This window comes from Rhipicephalus sanguineus, chromosome 7, assembly GCF_013339695.2.
Source record: "Rhipicephalus sanguineus isolate Rsan-2018 chromosome 7, BIME_Rsan_1.4, whole genome shotgun sequence".
In the NCBI taxonomy this organism is placed as follows: domain Eukaryota; kingdom Metazoa; phylum Arthropoda; class Arachnida; order Ixodida; family Ixodidae; genus Rhipicephalus; species Rhipicephalus sanguineus.
The window spans coordinates 38,500,146-38,521,041 of record NC_051182.1 but is presented as its reverse complement, the minus strand read 5'-3'; the positions used below and the strand labels follow the sequence as shown (position 1 = coordinate 38,521,041).

At 45.1% G+C, this 20,896-nt stretch overlaps 1 long non-coding RNA gene across 1 annotated transcript; it reads right to left on the bottom strand.

Annotated features, from left to right (window-relative positions):
• Nucleotides 1–913: 913 nt before the first annotated feature.
• Nucleotides 914–16,104, bottom strand: LOC125759188 (uncharacterized). Its single transcript, XR_007416718.1, has 3 exons — nucleotides 15,928–16,104; nucleotides 4,299–4,348; nucleotides 914–959 (listed from the first exon to the last, which is right to left on the bottom strand). It is a non-coding gene; the product is annotated as an uncharacterized LOC125759188 (long non-coding RNA).
• Nucleotides 16,105–20,896: the final 4,792 nt, after the last annotated feature.

The following is a 20,896-nucleotide window of genomic DNA, read 5'->3' as shown; positions in this document are numbered from 1 at the left end:
ACAAGAGGTTATTGGATGCTGCGTATACTGTCTCGCAAAAAAACTTTACGGGCTTACATTTTTTTTAGCGGCAAACCGTTTTGTTTATTGCACAAAGGAGATAACCTGAACTGACACGAATAACCGTGTATATAACAACTGCGAATAATGCGAGTCTCGGTTGTGTATTGAAGTTTTGCGTGCACTTTGTTCAGAGAGTTTCATGGTATTTTTTCTAAAATAACAAAGCTCAAGTTTTGTATTATGTAAGCGGCCAAGATAACCCTGTAGAGACAAATGTTCGTTACACAGGTTACCTTAAGGATCAAAGAAGAGACAAGTAAAGTTCAGTTTTTCACCATACTTGCTTTACCTATACATCCAATATGTACCCAAAATATACGTCCAGTGTTCTGACAGCCGAATCAACTACCAGACGCACGAATATATCTGTTGTCATTGAGATGAAACCTGAATCTTTCGATGGAGATTTCATGAAAAGCACATTATTATTTTTGTCATTTATGAGAGCTAACAGTTAAGTGAAGCGAATTTTTATGCTTAGTAGAAGTATAAGGTTGGTCATCCACAGTTTCCTTAGATGATACATGAGGAGACAAAGAGACTTCTCCAGCTGAGCTTGAAGCACTTGTTTTAAGGAAGACACTGGTGACCATCTGCTTGTGGTACAAGAATGAGTCCGGAGTGACTCGAGGGAACGTAACGAAAGTAGGCCTATGTTACCAGGCGCGAAACAGTTATGACGAACAGCATGAATCTGGATATTGTTTTTTTTTCACTCTCATTGCAGGAGCCAAAAGACATACCTAATGCAAGGTCGGTGTTATTCGACAGGAGACATAAGAATTAGATTTACAACTCTTCAGCCATAAATAGAAGTTGGAGGGGTGCAAGACGAAGCTTTACGAAATAGTTCTTACCGAGTCAGCCGTACACAAATCCCCAGATGAGTTCATGCACTAGAAAAAGAGAATTATATTAAAAGAATTGCTAGGCTTTCTAATCAGTGAAATAAAGAAAAATAAATGATAAAAAACATTTTTTTCTTGCTTTTTTATACAATATTAATCGATTTTTTTAACATTTCTGCAAACGCGTCGTGGTTTTTTATGGACACAACATCGTGTGGTAGATCATTCCAATGACGGATGGCACACAACAGGGGCGAGTTATATAAGATGTTAGTGCGCGCATATGGTGCTAAAACTTTGAAGGGGTGATCTAGGCGCGGAAAATAGCGATGGGCAGGCAATATGTAAGTGGTAGCAAATGACGAATGATTATGATAAAGCTTGTGAAAATGAGATAGCAGTGCTAGAAGTATTCTTTTCTCTAGTAATGGGAGGTTCAGTGATGCTTTGATATTAGTGATGCTCGAATGACGTACGTAGTTTCTCGTTATGAATCGGGCAGCTTTATTTTGGAGATTCAAGTTTGTTAATTAAGTATATCTGGTGTGGATTCCAAATGAATGAGGCATATTCTATTTTAGATCGAACCAGTGAGTTGTATGCTGTAAGTTTTGTCTTCCAGTTAGCTTGATATAAGTGGCGTCTAATGAATCCAAGTGTTTTAGATGCTTTAGATGTTATTGCGTCAATGTGGGCATTCCATGTCAGGTCGGCGGAAAGGTGAACGCCTAAGTACTTTATTGATGAAACGTGTTCTATTGGCATTGCGTTAATTAGATAGGAATTCAGCGGGGGGTTGGTAGTATTCGTAAACTTTATAACTTTTGTTTTAGAAGTGTTAATTTTCATTTGCCATTGATCGCACCAAGTAGAAATGCTGTCGAGGTCTTTTTGTAAAGCAGTGTGGTCGTCTCGGTTAGTAATCTGTCTATAAATCACACAATCATCGGCAAATAATCGAGCAGTAGATGTCAGGTTTTAGCAATGTCGTTAATGTAGATAAGAAACAGTATAGGTCCAAGTACTGAGCCTTGTGGTACCCCGGATTTGACTTTAATCAATGTAGATGAAGAATCATTTACAGTCACGAATTGATAACGCTCACACAAAAAGTTATTTATCCAGCTGGTAACGTTTCGGTTTATGTTAAGGCAGTCTAGCTTCATTAATAGACGATTATGGGGGACTTTGTCAAATGCTTTTGCGAAGTCGATAAATACGGCATCAATTATTGTAGGCGCATGAATGGCATGATGGAGGTCGGTAACTAATTCGAATAATTGTGTTTCGCATGAACGCTCGCGCTGAAAACCATGTTGGTTAGGAATAAAGTAATTATGCTCGGTTAAGTACTTCATTACTGCAGATGATATGATGTGTTCAAGTAATTTGCAAGGTATGCTGGTGAGTGAAAGTAAGATAAACTGACATGCGTGGTGAATGAAAACAGCGTGATATGGTTAAAGGCCGAAAGCGCAAATAACTTTAGAAAATGTTTTCCCAACTTTTTGTTTTTGAAGTGAATCAATCTACATGTAAGGCAGTAGCGTTATCGAAGCAGTGAATAAAGAGAATACATGAATATAACCATAATACATAAACTGGCTATGCTCCCCATGTGCGCTCGAAGTATATGTTTCCCTTTGTAGTTTCACAGCTATATTTCTGAAACGGCTTACGCCTTTGAGTCGCCTTCATCTCAGAAGAATCTTGAAAAGCGAAGAGGGGTTGTCGCCTACACAAAGTGACGCCTAACATGGGTACCCGGGAGCTACTAGGACTGCTCGGGACATATCCCCTGTTTCTTGTGCATTCTGTCATTACATTCGAGGACCGCAGCGGTACGCTACAACAGGAATGGTCAGAGATATGATCGCACACAGCTGTCGTCGAGGCAATTATCGTTTAGTGGGACACGCGTGAGCAAGCCATCTATATCCTTTCCTGAATAAGAATTATGTTTTTGGAGTCATTGAAGCGTGCGCAAAGTGATGACATTTACACATCGGAGCTGTTAAAAGCTCGAGGTAAGCCCGGTGGCGTCCAAAAAGCCCGGGTGGGTATGCGCCACAGGAATTTTCAAGCCCCCCTACCTAGTACACTGAGTACTTTGCTCGTCGAAATAGAGAAGAGGAAGGAAAGGAGGAGAGACGATGAGAAGTGAAGAGGAGGAGAATAAATAAATAAAGCGAAAGATTTCTCTTCGAGGGGTGATTCGAACCCGGGTACCAATTTTCCGAAGGCAAGCGTCGTAACCACTGGGACCAGGCACGATAGGAGAACGAGCATTCACGGGAACCATATTACTGCGGCTATATGGGGAAGAGAATGAGAAAATGACTGATAGATAAAGAAAGGAAGACAGAAAGAAACAGAAAGAAATAGACAGAAAGAAATCAGAGATAGAGAGAGATAGAGAAAGAAACAGACAGAGAGGCTGAACTTGACTTTTCTAGGCCTAGCTGCCCCTCTCTGTGCTCATTGGGCTATATGTAGGCTTAAATGGCTATCTCTAGGCTGGGATTGGTTGGTATGCTAAGGAAGGCCGCCCAGTTCCGCTCTTCCTTCAGGCTTTTCACCACCAGCGCAAAGCTGCCCTGATTTTCTTCTTCTTGTGCTCGTTATCTGTTAGCGTAATATTTCTCCGTTTCTCTGCTCCGTTAACAAGTCGTAGTTTTTTTTTTTTGTCGACTGTATATTTTCGTGAGCTGCATAATCAACTCAGTTCACATATCCTCGTGTGCTTGTTCCTCTTCCCCAATTTTCGTTATATGCTTTGTCTTGTAGGCTGCATTTTAGCGTTTTTTTCTGTGTAGCATATATTTTCAGCGAACATTGAAAGAGCCTCTTTTGTGTCAATAAATGAGCGAAGAGGTTAGCCATTTTTTTTATTTTTTTATTTTAAAGCCTAAGAACCAACAGACATATCTCCGTGTTTGAAAGCACCGCCTTTGAGACTTTATCCAATTGTGTCCACTGCCTATTTTTTTCGCAATAGAATATACAAATGAAATTTCTGTCTCTAAACAATGTTAATGCATGTGAATATGCTTTGAGCGAGCACCAATGGTGAGAGTTGTATGATTAGTTTTTTGAGGCATCAAATATCATGTTACTTGCGGCAGTATATAATCTGCTGTTCAGCATTTATTATGCCATTATTATGTATAGAATTCTTCACTCATATCCTTTGCGGGATGTAGAGTTCATCACACATATAAGCAAATTTATATATAAATCATATTTAGATCACTGAGATGTTGACAACAGTGAGCTCGTAATTTGATTCTGCTGTTTTTCCGCTTTAATAGAGCTGAGTAGAAACTTGTTCTGAATGCCTTCTTGCAAAGCGTGAATTTCGATAAAAAAAAATCGTGTAGAACTCACACTTCCAAGGTCTAAAAAGTTGGGGAAGCTGAAGTTTGCGCACTCTGATGCTGAAAAAAAGAAGAAACAAGGAAAATACTTGAAGTGAATGGCACAACCATACCTTTATGCATCTGTCTAACTTCAAGCGCTTGTTTTGTTTATGTTCGTTTTCTAATCCTGTCAGTTTTTTTCGCGCTGCCTCACGTTAGACACAAGATGAATCTACTGTCTCAAATGAACATGGTGTTCTTAACACAGATTTTTATGCGTCCTGCGAGTAGCATTAGAAAATATGTTCGGGATGTAACTTCCACACAATAATTTCAAAAGAAAATGAATTTGTCATCATAAGATTTGTTCAGTGAGGTGACGCGCGAAAACTTAACTTTTCAGCAGCCCAATTCAAGGAAGAGAATAAATGAATACACAAAAAATTTTCAGCCTTTCTTGCTTTTTTTTGCGGCCTTTTCAGCCTTGCCCGCACGCACAAGCTAACATAGATAAACTTGAGTCAGTACAGCGAAACGTTGTATAAGGCTCGTATTTAATGCCTAACAATGCGCCTAACATCGCGCCACTCTTTTTGAAAGCGCGAAATTGCAAACTTTAGAATGACGACATAATCGGGAAATAATGAGGCTATTCTATCTCATAGAAGATGACAAGCTAGCAAGAGAAAAAAAGCACATAGATCGAACCAATTTGGCGCCGCGGTAATTACTTGATGCTCAGTTTTGTCGCTTTTTGTAAATTAAGCACGCTTGAGTGTCGCTAGGTATTGAAGACAACATTATTTGTACAAAAGTTGGTATCTCGTGCCATCTCCTTTTTTTTAGTTTTCTGTGAACATAGCCCACTGTACGATGTTTTTGTACAGTTTATGTATCTGGCCGGCCTTTGTTACGATTGTGGGTTGTATGTGTGATAGTGCTTTGTGCTGTACAGCTTTATTTTGCATTCTGAATCGTCACGAGTTTGTCCTAAAAGTTTAAAACGGGCCTGCATCCCAAATTACGCATGTCGTTTTTATAGGTCGTTTACTTGCTATGGCTCTTGATGACGGCTGTGGCACCAGTGAAATAGAACAGCAAAGCGTTTCATATTTTAATTTCTTTCCAAAGTGAGTTTTTGCGCCGACTGCAGCGTCGTACATCAACGGTTTCTGCTGCCGGAAGTGAGGTATCGCTCAGCGGAAGCTGTTCATTTCGATTGGTTGAACTTAAAGAATTTACTGTAGATACTTACGATGTATTGGTTGTGAGGAATTTACAGAGTGATAGCGAAATGTGCTGGAAGGGCAGGGAGGTTAACCGGAATACAGCTGCAAAAGACACACCAATTCGTGCGTCGCTTGCAATTTCTGTGATTCTCAACGCTACCGTAGAGCTGTCGAAGGGTCAACGGAAGGTGCAGCCTTCATCAAAGCACCGTACTTGGCATTTGTGCATCAGGGATGGATGGATGAACAACTTTATTTTAGTCCTTCGGTACGCGCGATTAGCGCGCAGCGGGCCGCTCCCACGTCGGGACAGAGAGGCCTTGCCCCTCCGCCGCGTCAAAAATTTATGTTTGTTCATCTATGCAATACACAGAAGCGCTCGTGTTATAGACCTACCAGCGTTATTCTGTTAGGTCACCTTGAGTGTGTGCGCATTCCATTCGGTATTCCCGCATGACCCTCGTCCATATTGTACTGTAATAAGATTATTCTAGTACACTATAGCATCATCGCTGTCTTTCTCGAGTGGCATCGGTCTCGGTGGCGTCCCTGGAGCTCTTAGCAGCATGTCTTCGCAGGTAACGACGCATAGCGCGTCGCTTGTTCGTCGGAGCACACGTTCAAATTCCCTCCAGTCGGAGCAGCTCATCGTTTCGGAGCCGTTCTGACCTCTCATCTGTCAACATAGTATCATCAGCTAAATTGAGCGACACCGATTCCACCAGAAAGCGCGGTGCCCTATTCCGGCAGGAAGTCCAATGTGTGCTTCAGGGTTCCGGTGGAAGCGACGAAAACCAGCCTGACACGTGAGTGGGTCATTTTTGCATTATTGCATTATTTTTGCATTCATCTCAAGACGATACAAGGAACGCGTTCAACATAAAACTGCATTAGTGGTATTTGGGTTCAGCGCCCCCTTAACACTCTCTTTCCTGCAGTCTAATCCTGTTGAGCATTTTTTCCACACTTTTGTACTTCCTGCACTATGGTATTTTGAATAGACCGCTCATCGCTGCCCAAAGTCTAGCATTCAGACCGGCATTACTTTGTTAAATAAATAAATGAATAAAAAGGTCACAGTTTCACCGCAAGGGCGAAGCAAAGAATGCGATAACAACACATTGTAGTGCTATACGATGTCAGGCTGGCAGCTGACTGTTTTGTATCCGATCTCGCGTAAGTACAAAACGCTGGTGTAAGAGAATACGGCCGATCCAGGGAGACATGCTCTCCGCATAGTCACTTCGCGTTGAGAGCGCAGCACGTAGAAGGGTATACGAGCCGCCCGCGGTGACGACTGTGGAGATAGCGTGCGTGCCAGCCATCCAGACCGCGCCCTTAGATTCAAAGTTCAAAGTTGCGCTGCTCGCGTGACACTCCCCCTTCCCCCCACCGAGCGAATGCAACCTTCGAGTGACGGAGGGTGCATGCGTCTTTTCATGCTCGTTAAAGAATGGCGTGGCGTTTCCTGTCTGCTTTGACGACAGGCCTCCCGAGCGGGGTGATGTTATCGCACGCACTCTCCGAGCGACGGAAATGGACCGGCTCGTTTGATCTCTGCATCGGCCGCGTTTGCGCGCTTTTACCCGCGGTAGAACATACAATGTGCGGGGGGATCTTATCAATTAGGACTTCATACCGGAAGGACATGACGGCGACGGCAACGGTGACGGCAAAACCCCGTCGAGACTGTCCATATAATTGGTATCGGTTTCCCGACAGTGTGTCGTATGTCTAAGCAAAATGGTGCTTCCAGTTTCGAATTCCATCTTGACTACCCCGAATCGTGGCGACAGCTCCCTGTCGCCTGTGGCTTGGTGCGTCGTTAACGAACGCCTTTGCTTGCCGTATCAGAATTGCATACAGTGCTGCATGTGAGCATTTCGGCAGTGAGGAAAACATAAAGCGCGAAAAAAGCTACAACAGGGAGGAACGAATCAGGCAGCACAGTTGGGCATGCCATTTATGTTCATTGTCTTCGCTACAGCCGCCAGAGGCAGTCACTGTCAGAAGTGCACACCTCGAGGACCAACCGCGTTTTGAGCATTCAATCTTACGATGTCGCCACGTTCGAGCATCTCATGAGAAAGTGACGAAGCAGCTAGTGACGTTTCTATGAGCAATCCGCCATATTGGACGACTATGACATTCCCGTGTGTGTGCATGAACGTTTATTCCTTTTGCATTTTCTTCCTTCCTCCCTCCCTCCCTCCCTCTCTTGCCATCCCTCTCTCACATTCTTTTTTATTCTTGTCTTTCTGTTATGCTTACCATTTCGTAGTGCAGAAAAGCAAACTGGGTATTTATTTTCCGGTTAACTTACCTGCCCTCCGCATAACATTTCACTCTGTCTTTCTCTAGAGCAAAATGTAGGTATTATTTATGGTTGGTAAGGTATGCAGCTCAGTGTACTGTAGGGGCGAGGCGGGGAGGAGGTTAAGGACTCCCCATAGAAATGGCTGGTGGTGAGAGAGTGCATTACTGCTCCCCATCCCCTTTGTTCATGGCGCATCTGGCTGTGCATAGAATACGTGTGCAGTCATTGCGGCGGCAAACACTATCTACATATATAATAAGACGACCAGCCTGCTATACCCCCCCCCCCCCCGCAAAAGAAAGAAAGTTTCAGATCTAACATGGTCTGTTGGACAAATCAAGAATCAAAGCTCTTCTTCGCATTTTTGTTCTTCAGCGACCGCTGTCAAGCGCATAACGCGACATATGCTCGTAACACCGTGCATTTGAGGTCCACTATCTGCTATAATGCTGGGTACCTTGATATTAAAGGCTCTACTTTTTTACCGCAGACACGCTCACTACCGGTGTTCGTTAGCAATCGCAACGCTCTACTGCACGGTAGCAGTCCTAGATGTCAACGTTATCCCTACGAAGATAATAGAGAGATTAGAGCAATGAAGTACTGCTGGCGTTTGTGTGAAGGAAGCGTGCTGGCGATGGTAGCTTAGTGTGAAAACTCACATGGTCCCTTATGCATTCGCCTAAGATGACACGAAGGCGAGAACCAGATTTTTAAATGCGAAGCATTTCTTAGCGAACTTCTGCGACTTTAAGCGTATCTATCTATCTATCTATCTATCTATCTATCTATCTATCTATCTATCTATCTATCTATCTATCTATCTATCTATCTATCTATCTATCTATCTATCTATCTTATTACGAACATAAATGACAGGTCAAATCATGAATATCATGACACACATATCATGAACAGCATGATTTACATTCCATGGCCTTTCGGCTCCCTGGCCGTTTCGTTTATCGGATGTATACCAAAATTGGTGTGTCATAACGTGGCCTTATTACGAACTTAAATGACAGGTCATATCATGAAAATCATGACACGCATGGCATGAACAGCATGATTTACATTTCACGGCCTTTGGGCTCCCTGGCCGTTTCGTCAATCGGTTGTATACCAAAATTGGCGTGTCATAACATGGCCTTATTACGAACATAAATGACAGGTCATATCATGAAAATCATGACACGCATGTCATGAACAGCATAATTTACATTCCAGGGCCTTTGGGCTCTTGCGGCCTTTCCGTTTATTTCATATATATCAAAACTGGTACGACGTGACGAGAGTTCATGACGAACATAATGACAGGTCCTAACATGCAAATCATGACGCGCATGTCATGTGCAGCATGATTTACATGACATGGTCTCGGGGCGCTCGCGGCCGTTTAAATGAAGGGATACATACGAAAACTGGTATGACGAGACATTTCTGTATGACGAACATAACTGACACGTGGTAAATGAATGATATGCATGTCATGTATGACATGATTTACATGCCACGCTCATGGCGCACTCGCGGCCGTTTCGCCTGATTGATATACACCAAAATTGGTATTGTGCGACGTGACTGTACGAAGAACATGAATAACAGGTGGTAGCATGAAAACCATGACATCCATGGCATGTATGTCATGATTTACATGCCACGCTCATGGTGCATTCGCGTCTGTTTTGCTTGCATGATATACACCAAAATTGGTATTGCGCGACACGACTGTGTGACGAACGTAAGTGAGACGTGGTAACATGAAAATCATGACATGCAAGTCATGTACGACCTCATTTACATGCCACGCTCATGATGCGCTAGCGGCCGTTTCAGTAGATTGATATACACCGAAATTGGTATTGCGCGACGTGACTGTGTGAAGAACATGAATAACAGTTGGTAAGATGAAAACCATGCCATGCATGTCATGTATGTCATGATTTAGTTACCACGCTCATGATGCATTCGCGGCCGTTTCGCTGGCTTGATACACACCAAAATTGGCACTGCGCGACGCGACTGTATGACGAACGTAAATGAAAGGCGGTAACATGAAAATCATGACATGCATGAAATGTACGACATGGTTTACATGCCACGCTCATGGCGCACTCGTGGCCGTTTCGCTCGATTGATATGCACCAAAAATTGGTATTGCGCGATGTGTCTGTATGAAGAATATCAGGGTGTCTACCAAGTTGACATTTCTAAATTCCCTGAGTTTTCCAGGTTTTCCCTGAGTGTTTCCGCTAAAATTCCCTGAGTGAAACAGAACTATGTTTTATGTCATGATGGGTAGAGACCATATCGCTCAGTGATGTCACTCTTTAATACGCATGTTAGAAAATGAAAACGACTTAATCCCATTTGAATAGTACATATGGAACAGATAAACCTCAATAGAGCGAAGTTGGTAAAAGCGGCAACTCACTTCGTTATATCGAAACTTCGTTAAACTGAAATTCGACCTTTCATGCAAGGCATAGTTACTGAAGGATTAATCTTAAACTGAAAATGCCACAAGAATGCTCGACTAATATGGCAACATGAAAGAACTTTTTTTTTATTTTTTGCGTGAAAAAAACAATTTTGTTGAGCCTGAGATGCAGCAATCACAGTTAGATGCCTTGCCAGAGTGTCACATGTAAATACGAAACAAATGCGGGTATAATGCACTGTGGAATTGCGCTTGTTCTGCTGCTGCAGGTTGTTGTCAAATCCTCGCGCGTTGCCCAGAGCAATGCAACGCTTTTGCTATCATGTTGCCACACCGAACCATTTGCTCTCCACGAATGCACAACATCGTAAACCATCCCACGTTAGAAAAAAATGTCACAGTTTCACCGCGAGAGCAAAATGGTAAATCCGATAGCAAAAAGCAAAAAAGAGGAATTTTATATAATATAGGCTAGCAGCTCGCTCCTTCAGGAAACGCAGCCGCTGCACTAAGAGAAGTGCCCTATCTATGGCTCAGGGGCGGATTCAGGTACATACTATTGGGGGGGGGGGTACAACGGCTGAAGCCAACGCTCAGCAGTGCATTTTGGCGGGTCACGCATATTTACAACAGCCCAGAGGGGATTATGGCGGTGCCTAAGAAGCCTTCGTTGGAAATGTGCATAGGGAATCAGGAAAGGGTAGAGAAATGAGAGGTAGAGAGCAGGGACAAGATTCTCTTTACCCCTTTTGGACAGTGGCAGGCAAAGCAACCTGACAAAGGGGGCACACTCAACAGGCAGCCTGACAAAGGAGGTGGACGACAGGCACTGAAGGGAAGGGGCGGGGGCTGGCTTAGGAGAGGGGGGGGGGGCGATCGCCGCTACCGCCCCCCCCCCCTGGGATCTGCCACTGCTATGGCTTCAACGGAAGTTTTGCAATTAGAGCACAACACCTACAAAGGTATGAGCCGTCTGCTGATCCCCACTAAAGATACCGCGGCGCACGCGACCACACCCGCTGGTACAAAGTACACACTTCCTGTCGGACTCACGCAGCCCCCCCCCCCCCTTCATCAACGCGCCGGCTCCTATCTCCATGTACCCATCGCGCGGATGAGACGGTCTGCTCGTTTCATCTCTGCTTAAGCCCCGTTCGTCGGCAGGGCTCGCGCACTTTCACTCGCACATGGAGCATACTACGCGCGGGGTGATGTAATCGCGATTTGGACTTGATAAGCAAGATCATGGCGAAGGCAAGAAATTCGCGTCGGAGTGTCTATGTAATTGCTATCGCAAAAAAAAAAAAGCAATATAGCTGCGGGCTAAGATAGCATGAAAGCACGGCAACAGCCTGAATTACGACACATCCGCCTGAATTACGACACATCCGATTATGGTGGAAACGTTACTGTTTTCCGACATCGCGCGCCGTATCGAGCATGTGGGACCCGTGCCGGTGTCGCGAATTTCGGTCGCCGCTATGCCATGGCTCTGAAAAGTTTTGTAATTCGGCTTTGTAGCAAACATCCACGTGGTGTGTCTGGTAATTGCGAGCTGCAGCCCCAAAAAATTTCAGTCGAATGCCTAAAACTTGTTTCAGCAGCGCCCTCATCGGGAAAAAAAAGAAAGAAAAAAGCTTTCACTTGCTGTGAATGGGCCCGTTAGTTACGCTAGCTCTCGCCTGGAAATTTATTATATTCTTCACGGAGTCCTAAATAGCATCTTTGAAGCTCGGGATCAGAGCGAAGGCGGTCTCCGATAACAGCCAACAAGCGTCTTTTTTCTCGCCGATCGGGATGGCTGCAGATACGAGCCTTGTCGAAGACATCCGCTTCCTGCACGATCGCGATCGCTTGCAAGATAACTCAAGCTCGTTACATCTACTGCTACCACTTCTACAACTAATCATGCTTGTTACTTGACACGCGGCGATAACAAAAACACCATATCGGGCACTAACGCACAGCACGCGCGAGAAAGATTACAGAACTACACCGCGTACTCACAGAACACCCTGACAACATTGCGCGATACGATGTGTCGTGGTTCGCGGTTCCCGCATGCCACGCATTAAGGCCTAGACAGACGGTCCGGTTTTCCATCCGATCCGGCGTCCGGCGCGGCGATGCGGCAGCCGGAATGATGACGTTTCGTGACGTTTCATCGCATCGGATCGCCGCATCGCATGTCCGGCGTGTATCCAACCGGGCAGATATTTTCGCCGCCGCATCGGACCGCCGGAAGGCCGCAGCCAATGACAGCTCGGGAGACGTGTGTCGTCACGCCGCTGGTGGCGCCCTCTCCATGTCGCCGCTCCGGTCACCGTGGCCGGCGCGTCGGTGGAGTCTCGGAGCAATTGCCGCGATCGCCGCTCGCGGCGGCGTGATAAACATCGAGTACATTATGTTTGTGACGTGAAATAATTCCTGATCGAATAAAGTGATGTTTGAAGTGTGCCATTTCTGCAAGACAGTGCCTGTTTACAAACCACTAGCGAGATCGCGAGCAGCGATGGAAGGCCATTTCGCAGGTAAACACAGCGACACCATCGTCTCGGCGAGCCGGCTCGCTTCGCTTCCACCTTTGCTCTTCACATCGATGACATCGAGAAAGTTAATAGCGTATGCTAACGCGTCACATGCGAGTACAAAGCTTAATCGTGTTGGCAAGAACAAGCGCACTATGACGAGCTGACGTGTGATCGCGAGCGGCGTAGGCGACGGCCGGGGTCCGCCATGCTAGGCCTACCTCTCGGGGTCGTGAGTGACGGCGAGCTGTTGCGATGTGCTTGTCGTTCGCGAAGGCGTAGTTTTAGTGATTATTTTCGAATAGAAGGAAGCGTGGCTGTGCAAAGTTGTTTGTTTTGTCCTTCATTACGAGGATACGAAGTCCTCCGAGTGTGCATTCCGAGGCGCCGTATGTGGGCGGAGCCTGCGGCTGATTGCTCGTTCGCCCCGTGTGTGCTGAATCGTCGTACGCCGCATGCCGGATATCCGACGCCGCACGCCGGATCGGATGGAAAACCGGACCGTCTGTCTCGGCCTTTAGCCGGATTCTCTCCCACTTCACCGCTCCAAAGTCGATGACAGCATCGAGGTGCGCCACTTCCCCACAGCCGCGGCCGTTTGATTTGAAAAATGCATTCACAAAATATCGAGCAAGCGCTACCGCGACTTTCGTCGCCTTTCAATAAAGTTACTTTGGATTTTCCCTGATGGGAGCACAATTTCCCTGAGTTTTCCCTGAGAATTTCCAGACTACACAAAATCCCTGAGAATTCCCGGTTTTCCCGGTTTTCCCGGTCGGTAGACACCCTGAATATGAATAAGAGGCGGTAACATGAAAACCATGACATGCATGCCATGTGTGTCATGACTTACATGCCACGCTCATGGTGCATTCGCGGCCGTTTCGATAGCTTGATATACACCAAAACTGGTATTGCGCGATGTGACTGTATGATGAACATTAGTGACAGGTGGTAACATGAAAAACCATAATATGCATGTCATGTATGGCATGATTTACATGCTCTACTCATGGTGCACTCGCGGCCATTTCGCTTCTTTGATATACACCAAAATTGGTATTGCGCGATGTGCCTGTATGACGAACATAAATGGGAGGTCTTAACAAGCGAATCACGTTACGCATGCCATGTACGGTATGATTTACATGCCACTGGCATGCGTAACGCCTTCGCCCAAGCGTCGTAAAAGCGTCGGCCTCGCTCATAGCATCACGCTTTGACATTGATTTTGACACAGTCACCTAACTCCATTAATTAAAAAGTTAATTAATTTAACTTTCTTAATTACTGTCTCAAGTCATGTCTCTAACCATCTTAAGATGTCTAGCGCTACATAAAAAGTCATTCACTCATTTTGGACGTCTCAGAACAATATGGCAGTTGCGTTCTTCCATGTTTCTGTTTAGGTTTCGCACAACCATCTAACTCCACTGATTAAAAAGTTAATTAATTTAACTTTTTTAATTACCGTCCTAAATGATGTCCTTAACTATCTTAAGATTTCTGCCGCTACAGAAAAACCAATTCTGAAGACAGCAATCAAATATCGCATTTTTCTGATTTTTTGAGAAGGTTGGACACATTTCTTGAAACACCCGGTATATTGATCCCCCGCTGTCGAAAGCTTTCTGCACCTATTGTGGTTTTTCACTGCCTCCAGGGTCGAAGGCACTGCAAGCTTTCTGATCCTCACGTTCCTCTGGGTTCTGCCCACGTAAGACATAGCGGCGAAGTCATGTGATGACCTCGTCATATAAGGTCACTATGCTATGATGACGTTACAATGGCGTCATGACAAATGTCCATATATTGGCGATTTGTGACGTCATGTTGACTTCATAGGGCGACGTTCTCGCGGGATGATGTCTTTTTGCATCACTTGTATTGATGCCGAAGCCGGTCTCCGGCGAATCAATGTCACGTATTGCGAAATCCCGCAGACGCCGGAGGTCAATTCTAGCGTTTCATGAGACATTTAAGGCTTACACCTTAATGAAGAAAAAAAGCGACCTACTGGTTAGAGCGTCCTTTCCTGAGGAAATTCGACTCCTCCATTGGGCACTGAAGCCGAATATAGTTATGTTTCAATTACTTGGCGAGACAGTGTAGCAGCAGCGATAAAAAGAAAAACTTGGAAAAGCTCACAGTGAAAGGTTCGCTTACAAAATATTCTTATTTTGTGCTCCAAACACTCTGAAAACTCTGGCTGCAAGTTATATTGATTGCAATGTCGATATAAATTTTGCTAATAGACTAGCGTTTCGCGTAACGGCCGCAGTTTTCAGGTAAGACAACACATTATTATATCTTTTTTTATGCCCCGCCACGGTGGTCTAGTGGTTATGGCGCTCGACTGCTGACCCGAAGGTCGCGGGATCGAATGCCGGCCGCGGCGGCTGCATTTTCGATGGAGGCGAAAGTGTTTGAGGCCCGTGTACTTAGATTTAGGTGCACGGTAAAGAACCCCAGGTGGTCGAAATTTCCGGAGCCCTCCACTACGGCGTCTCTCATAATCATATCGTGGTTTTGGGACGTTAAACCCCAGATAAAAAAAAAAGATGACGCTCTTGTTACAAAAGGACAGCAGTTGTTAAGGACAGCAGACTAAACCAATAAAGTGTTCAATAACCAGAATCTGACTCTAGCAAACAGGTTAGCTTCAGTGCACGCGTATCTTGATGAGGCGTTTGCAACAAGAGCAGCTCACGTGTGGTCATTAGCACGCTTCTTGGGGCATGATGTATTGATCGTTCCTGTGAGCCACATTGTAATGACTGAAACAATTTCGCGATCTAAAAATTTGAATACATCGCCTTTGGAGAACTTTACTACAAATGGCGACAAAGTTTCAATGGCTACAAAAGCCATTGAAATACTTAAAGCACGGACTAACTGCTCATGTAGTTGAAAAGTGACTGCGAAGAAACACAATGAGCCCGACTTTTGGTTACTCTAGTACCAAATATTTGTCTCCTATACGCCATGTACAAGACTTAAAACAGTGATTTTGTTGTTTGCATGGCGCGCTTCATTGACCGTTTAAGCGCAGGCACTCTCAACAGCTTTGTTCCAATTGAGAAATATTGAATCAAGCTTTACGATCAACAGGTGGTCTTGAAAGGAAAAGAAATCATATTTACCATATTCGGCTGCAGCACTTTGTGTGAGCAACGTTAGAAAGGCAAGAACACAGGCGGCCATGCTATAGCTGCCTGAACAACTGCTCCGAGCCGTATGGTAGCCAAGGCCCGATAGGGCTTCTCTTGTAAAGCGGATGCGACATGTGCGCTTTTACCTTTGCATAAGTCAGTGCATCTAAAAATCAAACGGTGGTGCAAGTTTAAAACGAGCACCAGCTGCACTTTTTTTTTTCAAGGATCAGCAGCTGCTCGATAACGCAGGAAAATACGTTCCGTACGACTACAACTTGCCATGAGCGTCTAGAAAAGAGCAGGAAATTGATAAGCGCATTCACAATGCTTTCCAAAAAAGTACAGCGTGCGCTCCACCTGCATTATTATCTGGAAGCCCGAAGTAGAAGTTATTTTGTACGTCACTTCTGCGGATTCATGTATAAAAAGTGCCAGGCCTGCGCGGAACGCGCGGCACAGTCACAGCGACAGCTGGAAGAGTTGCATTTGTAGAGCCCGTCATAGACTCTCTTAGGGCTACTAATAAAAGTACACTAGCAAGGGGCCCACTATACCACGAATCATAATTTTTGTGAAGTGGGGAAGCGTCCACTACACCATTATTCTTAATTCTGAGGAGAAGCGAGGTACCAGCTACACATCTGTAAGGCATTATGCGCACTTTCGTGATGTGACGGCTGATGATAATGAAGAATTATGACTGAGCCCTTTGTAATGGGTTGGAAGCTTTAAACGACCCACTACTCACGTAACTCGCACTGTGTGACGTCCGGTCGTTATTTCACTCTCCCACCACGCTATATAACATGCGTCAACATGAGAAAGAGAGAAAGAGAGAGAAAGAACTTTATTGAGCCCCTGCGAAAATGGATCATGCGGGCCTTATGAGCTTCTTCGGCAACCAACAGAAGTGCACTTGCGTGGAACCCACAACGTTGTAAATCGTATTTTTTGTGAAGCAGGGAAGCAGCCACTATGCCATTTTTCTTCATTCTGCGGAGAACCGTGGTACCGGCTAAGCCCCTGCAAGGAATTACGTGCACTTTGTTCATGCTGTGCCTGATGACGATGAAGAAGTATGGCAGAGCCCTTTGTAATAGGTTGTAAGCATTCAAAAGTCCACTCGTTGCTCAATTCACATCGTGAGACGCCAGATTACAGAATTCACGTTGTGTGACGCCTCGTTGTTATTTTACTCTTTTAGCCCCCAGAGAGTTTATAATGGGCTCTAGAAATGCCGCGATTCCAGCTTTCGCTGCGACTGTACTGCGCTTTTCGTGCAGGCCTGGCAGCTTTTTTTTTTTTTTTTGCAGAGCACCGGCATGGCTCTGAGGTAGAATACAGCGGGCCCAGGTTCGAACCCCCGTTCCATCTTGGATAATTGTTTTTTTTTTCGTTTGTTTCGCGTGATAGCGCTCACAGACACTGGCGCCGTTGTTGGCCGTTGTTGTGATCTCGTAACAAACGGCCGTTCTTGAGATGTCAAAAGAGTTTTCGCTGTAAAAAAATAGAAATATACTGCGCGAGCTTGTCTTCGCACCAAGTTGATGAAGTAAGAAAGTTTCTTCGAAGACAGGAATAATTTCAGGCTTAAGCATACATGTTTAGTCAAAGGGAGAACATGCTGTATAAAAACACTAAAAAACAAAACACTGTCCCTAAGCTATCACCAAGATGATTTACAACATACGTAGTGGAAACGTCAGTGTTTTGGTACAACGAGCGCGTTACACGGCTGTTGGCTTGGCTGGCGCTGGATTGGATTTAACTGGAGACTGCCATAGCTGAAACAAAGATTGCATTTTGTGGTCTTCATATTAGGCGATTACGATCTACCGATGCCCGTGCTACCTTAATACCGATACACTTAAATACTTACATGGGCGCCTCTCTTAAAAATATCGCCAGCTCTAAAAAACTTGGCAGTGCACATGGATCCAATGTGACATGTATAGTTGTCGCTGTAGAGAGGCGCGTATGAGAGGCATTGCAACCACACCTTTTTTGGGACGTTAAACCCCAGATATTATTACATTCTGCACCACATCTGGTTTTGTATTGCCTCGGTGATCGGCCCACCTTTGACCAAGAGGCGATGCCCTTGATGACGTCATCATGTAATGTTACGTCACAGTGACGTCACGATGACGCCACAAATTTAGGCTTTTCTTACATCCTGATCATCATGATCTCATATGATGGCGTGATGATTTTTCGCACCACTCGTGCTGACGACGACGCCGCCTATGCCGACGGTGAATTTTCACGTTTACTGAGGCGTCATGTCATGTCATGTTTTAATGAGACGTCTAAGGCTTCCGCACTAAAAGCGACTTCATCGCCTTGCGGGCCAGGCCGACCAGCGATGGGCACGGTGTTCCATCTGCACCTGGAACACCGGGAGTGGCCGATCGCCCAGCGATTGCTACGCGGCAGAAAGTGCCTCTCTTCTTCAGGCAAGTCGAAATCAGTGACATGACAAATGGTCGATATTTTCTTCGATCGCGCAGACGTTGCCTGCCGCATTGTCGACATGCGAGGTTGTCTGCGCGTGTTGTGCATAAAGAACTCTAAGAAGTCGCCATCCCGGTCTTGCGGTGGTAGGTCAGTGGGGGTGCGAAGCAAGTAGGTGGCATCGCGGCGGTTCCGTGCACATTCGTAGACCATCGAAATCTTGCTTTCTCAGGCTCGATCGTAGAAGGCAGTCTGAGGGGCCATTTTAGTTAGGTGGTGTACTGGGTGAGCTGGTGTAGGTTCATAGTGCGACCTAGCGCCCAGAAAACTGTGTCAGATTTTCTTCGTGCTACGCGCCACTGTGGGCTTCTTTAGTCTAATAGCCAATGTAAAAACTTGGAGGACGCCTGTGATTTGCTTACAAGAGTAGAACACGATAGCATATTCGGGCCCCGTGCGCATCGCCTTGTCGACTGCTAGCCTGGCTTCGGTTCTTCGTGGATGCCTCAACCGTGCCGCAATGAAACGAACATCTGTGCGCCTAACATTGGCCGTTTTAAAGTATCCTAAAATGCCTATTGCAAGTACTTTTGTTAAGTGCCCACTACGCCATAATTCTTCCTTTTGGGAATCGACGAAGGGCCCACTGCGCGTCCGTAAGGCAACAGGCGAAGCTACACGCAGCTGCTGCCTTTCTTGATGCTTTTGCAGTTGAGGATGATTAAATATGCCTGAGCGCTTTGCAATAGGTGGGCCTTCAAAACACTCACACGTTGCGCAATTCACATGTTGTGACACCTGGCGCGATTTTACGCTTCTGACACGCAATATTACATGCATGAAGGAAACTCCTCCCAATATATGACATTCATATAGTGCTTTTTTTTTTCAGAAGCAGTTTCGAGCAAAGGCGGGGCTCTGCGTTAGGACATCTGCTCGTCACGAAGACTTGGAGTCAATTCTCACTCGAACCGAAAATGTTTATTATTGATTTTATTTGCATGTTTCTCGATTTTTCTCTCACGGACAACGCTAACTTTTCGCTCACAACCAACGGCGCGGATTCCAAAGCGTGAATTTCTGTGAAACAAGCTCTTTAACGCTATCACGTTAATACGTGATATTCGTCGCAACATTGAAGCATCTGTTGTGGCAGTATTGGTCGTAGCCCAAACTAACCCAAGAAAGCCTTTTATTGTTGTGGAATCATCGTCTTTTATTCATGCTGGCTAGTGCAATCAATGTACCTAATGCTGCGAACCTGGGAACATTCTTGCTGAAATAGTGTTTTTTTTTTTTTTCAAGTGAGGCTTGTATTGACTGGCCTGTTTAGCTGGTGGTGCTCCCAAAAACCTTCCTCGCCCACAGCTGGCGCTCGTGCGCCAAAGAAATATTAACTGAAACAAAGCAACTTTTCTTTCCGGGGCTGGGTCCTGATCCCTGGTCTCCACGGTCCGACAGTATGTGCCTTGAACGCTATTCCACGCGTCTATGCTTGCCCAATTGGAACATAACTGAATCATACGAACACGTTCTACCGACAATGCATACAACGCGGAAGCAGTGCACTTGCTGTAGGCGCTACATTGCAATATTTCGTGTTTGCAGACTAAAAGCGAACTGCTGGAAGACACGTAAGGTCGATAGCAGACACTGAACATTTACAGAAAATGCCGATTCCGAGAAAATTGAATTCCTTAAGCACGTTTCCATGATTGTGTAATGGTACTTTCGTTAGGCCGTTCCAATGTCTGACGAACGCTGGAAAGAACACGAAAGATGCCATGCCAATTCCGCCCGAAAACAGCGTTTCGGGGACGGCCGCTACCTATGATGAAAAGAAAGAAAGAAACAAAGAAAAGAAAGGAAGAAAGAAAGAAAGAAGGAAAGAAAGAAAGAGAGAAAGAAAGAAAGAAAGAAAGAAAGAAAGAAAGAAAGAAAGAAAGAAAGAAAGAAAGAAAGAAAGAAGGAAAGAAAGAAAGAAAGAAAGAAAGAAAGCAGTATGTCACGCACGCCGACGCGAGGTTTCACTTGCTCCCACTTCGCCTAACGGGGAATGGCTCCAGAATTTTTTTGTTTCAAATGTCCGATGCTCTTAAGTAATAATAATTTTATAGAGAATAGTAAAATAGGAAATTCATTCCTACTACATACCGACGCCAATACACAATCTTTCGCGTCAAACTCACTACCAGTTTTTTTTTCCTCGTAGCTACACGTACTGCACCCCTCTATGTTAGCCATCTCTTCCGTTTCATTTTGCCTGAGCTAAGTTGCACATAGGAGGCATTTGGTCGCCTGCAATAGAACTGCTGAGACGCAACAGTGGGTGAAACTACCCTGATTGTCCCCTTTCAGTGACCCAAGGGGGTACCTGTCATAGTGTATTGCCACACGAGCTCATTTCTTTCTATGTTTTGTCTTACCGGCCCATTCCACGTGTAGCTACTGCGTTGCGCAAACAGCGCCAGAATGTCTGGGAACATTCTGAATTATTTTAACA